The sequence below is a fragment of the Poeciliopsis prolifica genome, unplaced genomic scaffold, assembly GCF_027474105.1.
Source record: "Poeciliopsis prolifica strain line A6 unplaced genomic scaffold, Auburn_PproV2 SCAFFOLD006, whole genome shotgun sequence".
NCBI classification, from domain to species: domain Eukaryota; kingdom Metazoa; phylum Chordata; class Actinopteri; order Cyprinodontiformes; family Poeciliidae; genus Poeciliopsis; species Poeciliopsis prolifica.
In genome coordinates, this window is record NW_026562381.1 from 1,540,408 (window position 1) to 1,548,130 (window position 7,723).

The following is a 7,723-nucleotide window of genomic DNA, read 5'->3' on the forward strand; positions in this document are numbered from 1 at the left end:
AAATGACTATTTGATGTGCCTTTAAGACATAATAACCTACTTACTGCAGCAGTTACAGAATCTTGTTGCCAGGTGAAACAATCATTCATGCAGTAATTATCCACTGGAAGACTCTTACCTGTCTGCTTGGTAAATCCAGGTGGTGACTCTCGCTCTTTTTCCTGCTTGGTGCTTGACTTTAGAGAAAATACCACCACCCACAGAGACGCGGAGGGAAGCAGGTCAGGTGCAAGACGAACCCGAATTTGAGGCGGAATTAGTGTTTGTAGTCTGCTTTGTAATTAAGAAGTAAAGTTACTGTTTGCAGTACCAACTCAATTTAACTATATTTGACTACAAATATATTTCCATTTGTTAAATATTAATATGTATAAAAAGAGAATCACGATGTGTTGCAGGCAATTTAAAAGCGATCATTAGACTTTTAAAGGACTGCAGGTGTACAAGGCTCAAATAGCTTTCAAGCATTTAATTACAAAGACTTTTAATGTGACCATATGGTTCTGCCACACCCTGTCTTCTAACTTTCCAGACAGTGAAGTTTGAAATGTCAATTTTTATGTTTTAGGCTGCATAAACATAAAATCTCGGCTGCTTCTTGGAGACAGCATTACAGATTAAGTGATCTAACCATAATGAGGCGTCAGCTGCACAGACAAAACACAGGATGTTGACTTTGATGTTAAAAACACAGAGCAGTCGTTTCAAGTTGCTTTGATGCAGAGTGCTCTGTCTGTAGTGAGTGTTTGCTGAGTCATGTAGTAAACCCAGAGTCTCCGCATCTGTGAGATGCACCACATTTGTTATCCTCGCTTTCCCCATGTGTAAACTGTCAGCTTGCGTGGCATATGTTAACCGAGCGTAAATGTCAGTAAAGACTGCAAGAATTCTTAACAGATTAATGAGGTCACCGTCGAAACACATTGTTAGAGGAGCAAAGTTTTCTGATTTTAGCAATCACATAAATCAGCCAGTGATGAAGTAACAGCAGCAGGTTTGACTGGATGACGGGAAACACACAAAAAATAATCGTGTTTGTGTCACGGTGCTTGTGTTTTTATGGCTCACGTCAAAAATCGTCCACACATCTCAGAATAGTTCGTATTTCATCTTGTTCCAAGCATAAACTTCAACATATTTTGATGGCGTTGTCATGTTCTGGGGTTTTTCCTTCAGCTCCTTGTGGAGTTTTTGTGTATGCACTGTTTTGTTTCCACCACTAGAGGGAGCCTATTCCATTTGGTCGGAGGGCGAGGATGACGTCATCCCACACCTGAGGCGAATTGAGCTCATCAACGAGACGTTCAAGAGAGGCAGACTGCCAGTCCTTCGGCGCCTGAGTGTTAGCCAGTCATGGTAGCTCCAAGCCCCTAGAAGCTTGCTTCTGTTACTCTGTTTCCTAGTGAAAAAGAAAACTTCCTTGTTGTTTTTTCTCGCCTTCAGGTGCTTCCTCCTGGCCTCTCGTTGTCCGAGCCCCCAGACTCACTCCATCCGTGAACCATCCAGCTCCTCCCAGATTCCCACGACTGGCAGTCGTACTGCTTCTCTACCGCCGCCGCTCTAGCCTACCTGTCCGCCCTCCGACGTGCTCCCGTTTCTTCCTGGATTTCAGCCAGCCAACATCACCGCGACCTGGAACCACTGAGAACCGTAAACCCCGGACATTTCAGTACTCCCTCACCTCGCTAACCCAGCGGTCCTTCAATGAACCGCTTGTTTCCTGTTGTCGCCTTTCTCCCTGGATCGACCCGAGCCTTCAGTGCTCTGCAGCAGTGTCTTCAATAAACTTCACTTTTTTTTCTGTACTACAGTTTTCCCCTGAGTGTGTTCTGCATTTGGGCTAACTATTCACTCCCATTATGACAGAACACTCAGGCCAACAGCTCAGCCCAGCAGATGCTATCAGGAGAACGCTATCAGAACAACAATCCATAATTCAAACCCATGAAACCGCATTAAGACAACTTCACACTCTCCAGACTGAACTAATCAACGTCTAGCAGATCTCACCACTCTCCTTCAACAGTCTCTTCCCCAGCCTCCACCTCCAGCTCCAGCCCCCGTTCCAGATCCGGTTTCCAGCGATCCAACCCGTGTTTTCGGATGTTCGATACCCTCCTCCAGAAAGATTTTCAGGTGATCGAAATAAATGTAACGGGTTCATATTACAATGCTCCATCGTTTTCAACCATTCACCTCAGAACTATTCACAAGATGGAGCAAGGATCGCTTATGTTATCTCCCTGCTGTCTGGGAAGGCATTAATGTGGCAGAGACCCGTTTTCCTGACCCAACTAATTATGGCTGTTCTTTTGATAATTTCCTGAAAGAATTCAAACAAGTATTTAGTTATGACTCCGACAAATCATTCAACTCCCGGGAATTGTGGAATCTAAAACAAGGCAAACGATCCGCCGCAGATTTTGCCATTGATTTCCGCATACAGGCGGCTGCCACAGGCTGGAATGCCGCTGCTTTAAAGAGCGCGTTTTATAACGCTTTAAACGACACACTTAAGGATGAGTTGGCGACGCTAGACGAACCAGAGACACTGGAACAATTAATCAGTTTAACCATCCGTCTTGATAATCGACTCCGCACCCGCGCTAAACAGAGGGACCGGAGGAGCTCGCCAGGGGAAAATCGGGAGATCGCCACCTCAGCACTTGCGGTCTCACCTCCCAGTGGGCTTTCGGAGCCTGAGCCTATGCAGGTGGGTCGAACTCGGCTAACCCCCGAAGAACGCCAGCGGCGTATCTCCGCCCTGCTTTGTATATACTGCGGCTCTCCAGGTCATTTTCGCGCCAAATGTCCGGCTCTTTCAAACTCTCAGGTCCGCCAGTAGAAAAGGAGGGGCTGGCGGACCATCTATCTACTGCCGAATCCCCTCGTCTGTTACTCCCTGCCACTATTCTCCATCATAAACAGTCATTTCCCCTTTCTGCACTCGTAGACTCCGGTTGCGAGCAGAATTTAATCGATGAGACCCTTGCCAAACAAATAGCAATCGAAACAGAACCTCTGCCAGTTCCCCTGCGCGTTACCGCGATTGACGGTAAAATGCTACCGCAAGTCACTCACCGGACCAAACCGCTCCATCTGGTGATTTCCGGCAATCACAGTGAGTTGATTTCTTTTTTTGTTTTTTCCACTGCCCACTCTCCCATAATTCTCGGCTATCAATGGTTACAACAACACAATCCCCAAATAAACTGGTCTGACAGACACGTCTCATCCTGGTCCACGTTTTGTCATTCCTCCTGTCTCCGCTCCGCTGTTTCCACCGGGTTCGTCGCCGGTGGAGCAGCAGGAGGCGGACCCTGTCGATCTGTCTACCGTTCCGTCTGAATATCATGATCTCTCTGCGGTTTTCAGTAAAACTAAAGCCCTTTCTTTACCACCTCATCGTCCTTACGACTGCGCCATCGATCTTCTCCCAGGAGCCCCTCTGCCATCCAGCCGTTTATACAACATATCCCGACCTGAGAGAGAAACCATGGAGCAATACATCAAAGACTCGTTAGCAGCCGGTATTATCCGTCCATCTTCGTCACCACTGGGGGCGGGGTTCTTCTTTGTGGGAAGAAGGACGGATCTCTGAGGCCCTGTATAGACTATAGGGGATTAAATAACATCACAGTCAAAAACAAGTATCCATTACCACTTCTGTCTTCAGCCTTTGAACCCGTTCATGGTGCAACAATCTTTTCCAAGCTCGACCTGAGAAATGCATACCACCTCCTCCGAATCCGCAAAGGAGACGAGTGGAAAACGGCTTTCAAAACTCCTATTGGCCACTTTGAATACCTGGTCATGCCTTTTGGTCTATCTAATGCCCCAGCCTTTTTCCAGGCTCTCGTTAATGATGTTCTAAGAGACTTCTTAAACATATTTTGTTTTTGTATACCTTGATGATCCTGATTTACTCTAAGTCTCCTGAGGAGCACCAACGCCATGTCCGTCTGGTATTACAACGACTACTGGAGAACAAACTTTATGTTAAAGCAGAGAAATGTGAATTTCATCAGACCTCTGTTTCTTTCTGGGATTCATATTAGGAGGCGGACAGGTCAGGCCGGCCGAGGAAGATCCGGGCGGTGCTGGAGTGGCCCAGGCCCGAGACCCGCAAGCAACTTCAGCGTTTTTTGGGCTTTGCCAACTTCTACCGCCGCTTCATCCGGAACTACAGCCAGACCGCACTACCGCTAACCGCCTTAACTTCTTCAAAGATCCCATTCAGCTGGACCGAGGAGGCCGACGCTGCCTTCACACGTCTCAAGAACCTCTTCGCGCACGCTCCCATATTAGTTCAACCTGACCCCACTAAACAGTTTATTGTTGAAGTTGATGCATCTGACACTGGTGTGGGGGCAGTATTGTCTCAGGTCTCGTCCCATGACCATAAAACTCATCCGTGTGCCTTTTTTTCACGCAGATAACCCCTCCGGAGAGGAATTTTGACGTTGGAGACCGGGAACTTCTAGCCATCAAATTGGCTCTGGAGGAGTGGAGACACTGGCTGGAGGGGGCGGAACATCCTGTGCTGGTCTGGACTGATCATAAGAACCTATCCTACCTTCAGTCCGCAAAGAGGTTGAATCCCCGACAGTCACGCTGGTCCTTATTTTTCTCCCGTTTCAATTTGTCCATCTCCTATCGCCCGGGCTCTCGTAACATTAAACCTGATGCCTTGTCCCGTCTTTTCTCTCCCGATGATTCCGATAAGATTCCAGCCACCATCCTCCCTCCCAGTTGCACTGTTGCCACAGTCACCTGGGAGATGGAGGATATAATTAAACAAGCACAACAGTCCGAACCCACGCCAGACAATTGCCCTTCTAGGAAATTTTTGTCCCATCATCTGTCCGAGCCCGGTTTCTCCAATGGATCCATGCTTCAAGATTCTCTGGCCATCCTGGCACCAGCCGAACCATCGCTCTAGTAAATCGTAGATTCTGGTGGCCCTCCATTCATAAAGACGTCCGTGAATTTGTTCTAGCCTGCACCATCTGTTCCCGCAATAAATCATCCCATCAACCTCCCTCTGGTCTCCTTCAGCCTCTCCCGATTCCGAAACGCCCTTGGTCCCACATCGCATTAGATTTTGTTACTGGTTTACCCGTTTCCAAAGGCATGACCACTATACTCTCCATTGTTGACCATTTTTCCAAAGCCTGTCATCTCATCCCCCTCCGCAAACTGCCAACTGCATTTCAAACAGCTCAACTCCTGGTCAAACATGTTTTCCGGCTTCATGGTATACCCCAAGACATCCTTTCCGACAGAGGACCACAATTCACATCACAGGTTTGGAGAAATTTCTGTTCCGCTTTACACGCCAAAGTCTCACTCACCTCTGGTTTTCATCCACAGTCAAATGGTCAAACTGAACGACTCAATCAAGATCTGGAATCCATGCTCCGCTGCTACACTTCCACCAACCCTTCTGACTGGTCCCAATTCCTCCCGTGGGTAGAATATGCACACAACAGTCATGTTTCTGCTGCTACCGGTCTGTCCCCCTTTGAAGTATCCATTGGCTATCAACCCCCATTACTCCCATCTGACGAAGAAGACATTTCTGTTACATCTGTCCGCCATCACATCCGTCGTTGTCACAGCATCTGGAACACAACTCTCCACAACCTCAACCTCAACGCAGCCCAGATAGCGTCAAGCGGACCGCAGAAGGCGACCTGCTCCGACATATGCCCCCGGTCAACAAGTATGGTTATCCTCCCGGGACATTCCTCTCAAGGCCATGTCCAGAAAACTTTCCCCTCGTTACATTGGGCCATTTGAAGTAGAAACCATCGTAAATCCGTCTGCTGTCCGTCTCCGTTTGCCCGCTTCCCTCCGTATCCATCCCACCTTCCATGTCTCCCAAATCAAACCCGTCCAGACCAGCACACTCTGCCCTCCAGCCGAGCCCCCTCCACCCCCCCGTGATATTGATGGCCATCCTGCATATACTGTCCGCCGGATCGTAGACTCCCGGCGAGGTCGCGGCTGGCAGTACCTTGTCGATTGGGAGGGCTACGGTCCGGAGGAACGCTCGTGGGTCCCTGGGTCCTTTATCTTAGATCCATCCCTCATTACTGACTACCGTTCCTCCCTTCCCTCCAGTTCCTCTAGGCCGCCAGGTGGCGACCATTGAGGGGGGGGTACTGTCATGTTCTGGGGTTTTTCCTTCAGCTCCTTGTGGAGTTTTTGTGTATGCACTGGTTTTGTTTCCACCACTAGAGGGAGCCTATTCCATTTGGTCGGAGGGCGAGGATGACGTCATCCCACACCTGAGGCGAATTGAGCTCATCAACGAGACGTTCAAGAGAGGCAGACTGCCAGTCCTTCGGCGCCTGAGTGTTAGCCAGTCATGGTAGCTCCAAGCCCCTAGAAGCTTGCTTCTGTTACTCTGTTTCCTAGTGAAAAAGAAAACTTCCTTGTTGTTTTTTCTCGCCTTCAGGTGCTTCCTCCTGGCCTCTCGTTGTCCGAGCCCCCAGACTCACTCCATCCGTGAACCATCCAGCTCCTCCCAGATTCCCACGACTGGCAGTCGTACTGCTTCTCTACCGCCGCCGCTCTAGCCTACCTGTCCGCCCTCCGACGTGCTCCAGTTTCTTCCTGGATTTCAGCCAGCCAACATCACCGCGACCTGGAACCACTGAGAAACCGTAAACCCCGGACATTTCAGTACTCCCTCACCTCGCTAACCCAGCGGTCCTCAATGAACCGCTTGTTTCCTGTTGTCGCCTTTCTCCCTGGATCGACCCGAGCCTTCAGTGCTCTGCAGCAGTGTCTTCAATAAACTTCACTTTTTTTCTGTACTACAGTTTTCCCCTGAGTGTGTTCTGCATTTGGGCTAACTATTCACTCCCATTATGACAGGCGTGTTTATGTAATCAAATAGTATTGCAGACAAATGAAAAAAAGTAGTTTTCCTCTGATTCCTGTGAATAAAATTCTCTCATAAAATCAGAAAAAAAGAGAGAGATGAGTACTAGAGTAATATCTTCTTACAATATATACAAGAGAAAATTGAATCCTAATAACTGGAATACAATAACTTACCTTCTGTCTTACGGTGTTTTTATTCACATACTCTGGCTCCTCAGCCAAACCTGTTTCTGATTGCCTCGTGTTAAACTGGGCCGTAATCAGGCGCAGAGTCTTAACGTTACAGATCACAACAATGTTTGGCCATTGTGCAACCATTCTGAGGAGGATAAGCTCAGCAGACGTGCAGTTCTGCTGCCACTAGTCTGTAGGAACAGCTTTGTGAGTTCAGACGTTCAGGCCCTGCAGAAGATTCGTCAATCATGCTTGAAAGAATTAAAGCAACACTCCAGAAATGCTTTTGATGCAGGAATTAGATGTAAAGTAAAAAAGTGGATTTTACATAACACCCCTGTTTGTTTTAGACTCGTCCTCTAAAGACTTGAACACAAATTTGCCTCAAATTTGACTCATTAAAAATCTTTAACTTAATCTTAAGCAATTTCAGTAAATGATTCGTGTTTCTGCCATGCTTGGGAAACAACCTGTTGCCACAGTAACTTTACACACAACATGTGACTCTGTGATGTTTCTCCACAGAATCAGCAACAAAAGAAGTGAAGGTTCATTTGTTTTTAATGCAACAGGCAGGCAGGCATTTAGACGGAGTAAAACCACAGCGCCTGTTAAATCAGAGCATTTTATTCATCAGTTTTGGATGTTTTTGCAT

The 7,723-nt window shown here is 47.7% G+C and overlaps 1 long non-coding RNA gene across 1 annotated transcript; it reads left to right on the forward strand.

Moving 5' to 3' along the window:
* Positions 1 to 1,215: 1,215 nt before the first annotated feature.
* Positions 1,216 to 1,805, forward strand: LOC129360308 (uncharacterized). The gene is made up of 2 exons (XR_008606014.1): positions 1,216 to 1,356; positions 1,444 to 1,805. It is a non-coding gene; the product is annotated as an uncharacterized LOC129360308 (long non-coding RNA).
* The last annotated feature ends 5,918 nt before the right edge of the window (positions 1,806 to 7,723 follow it).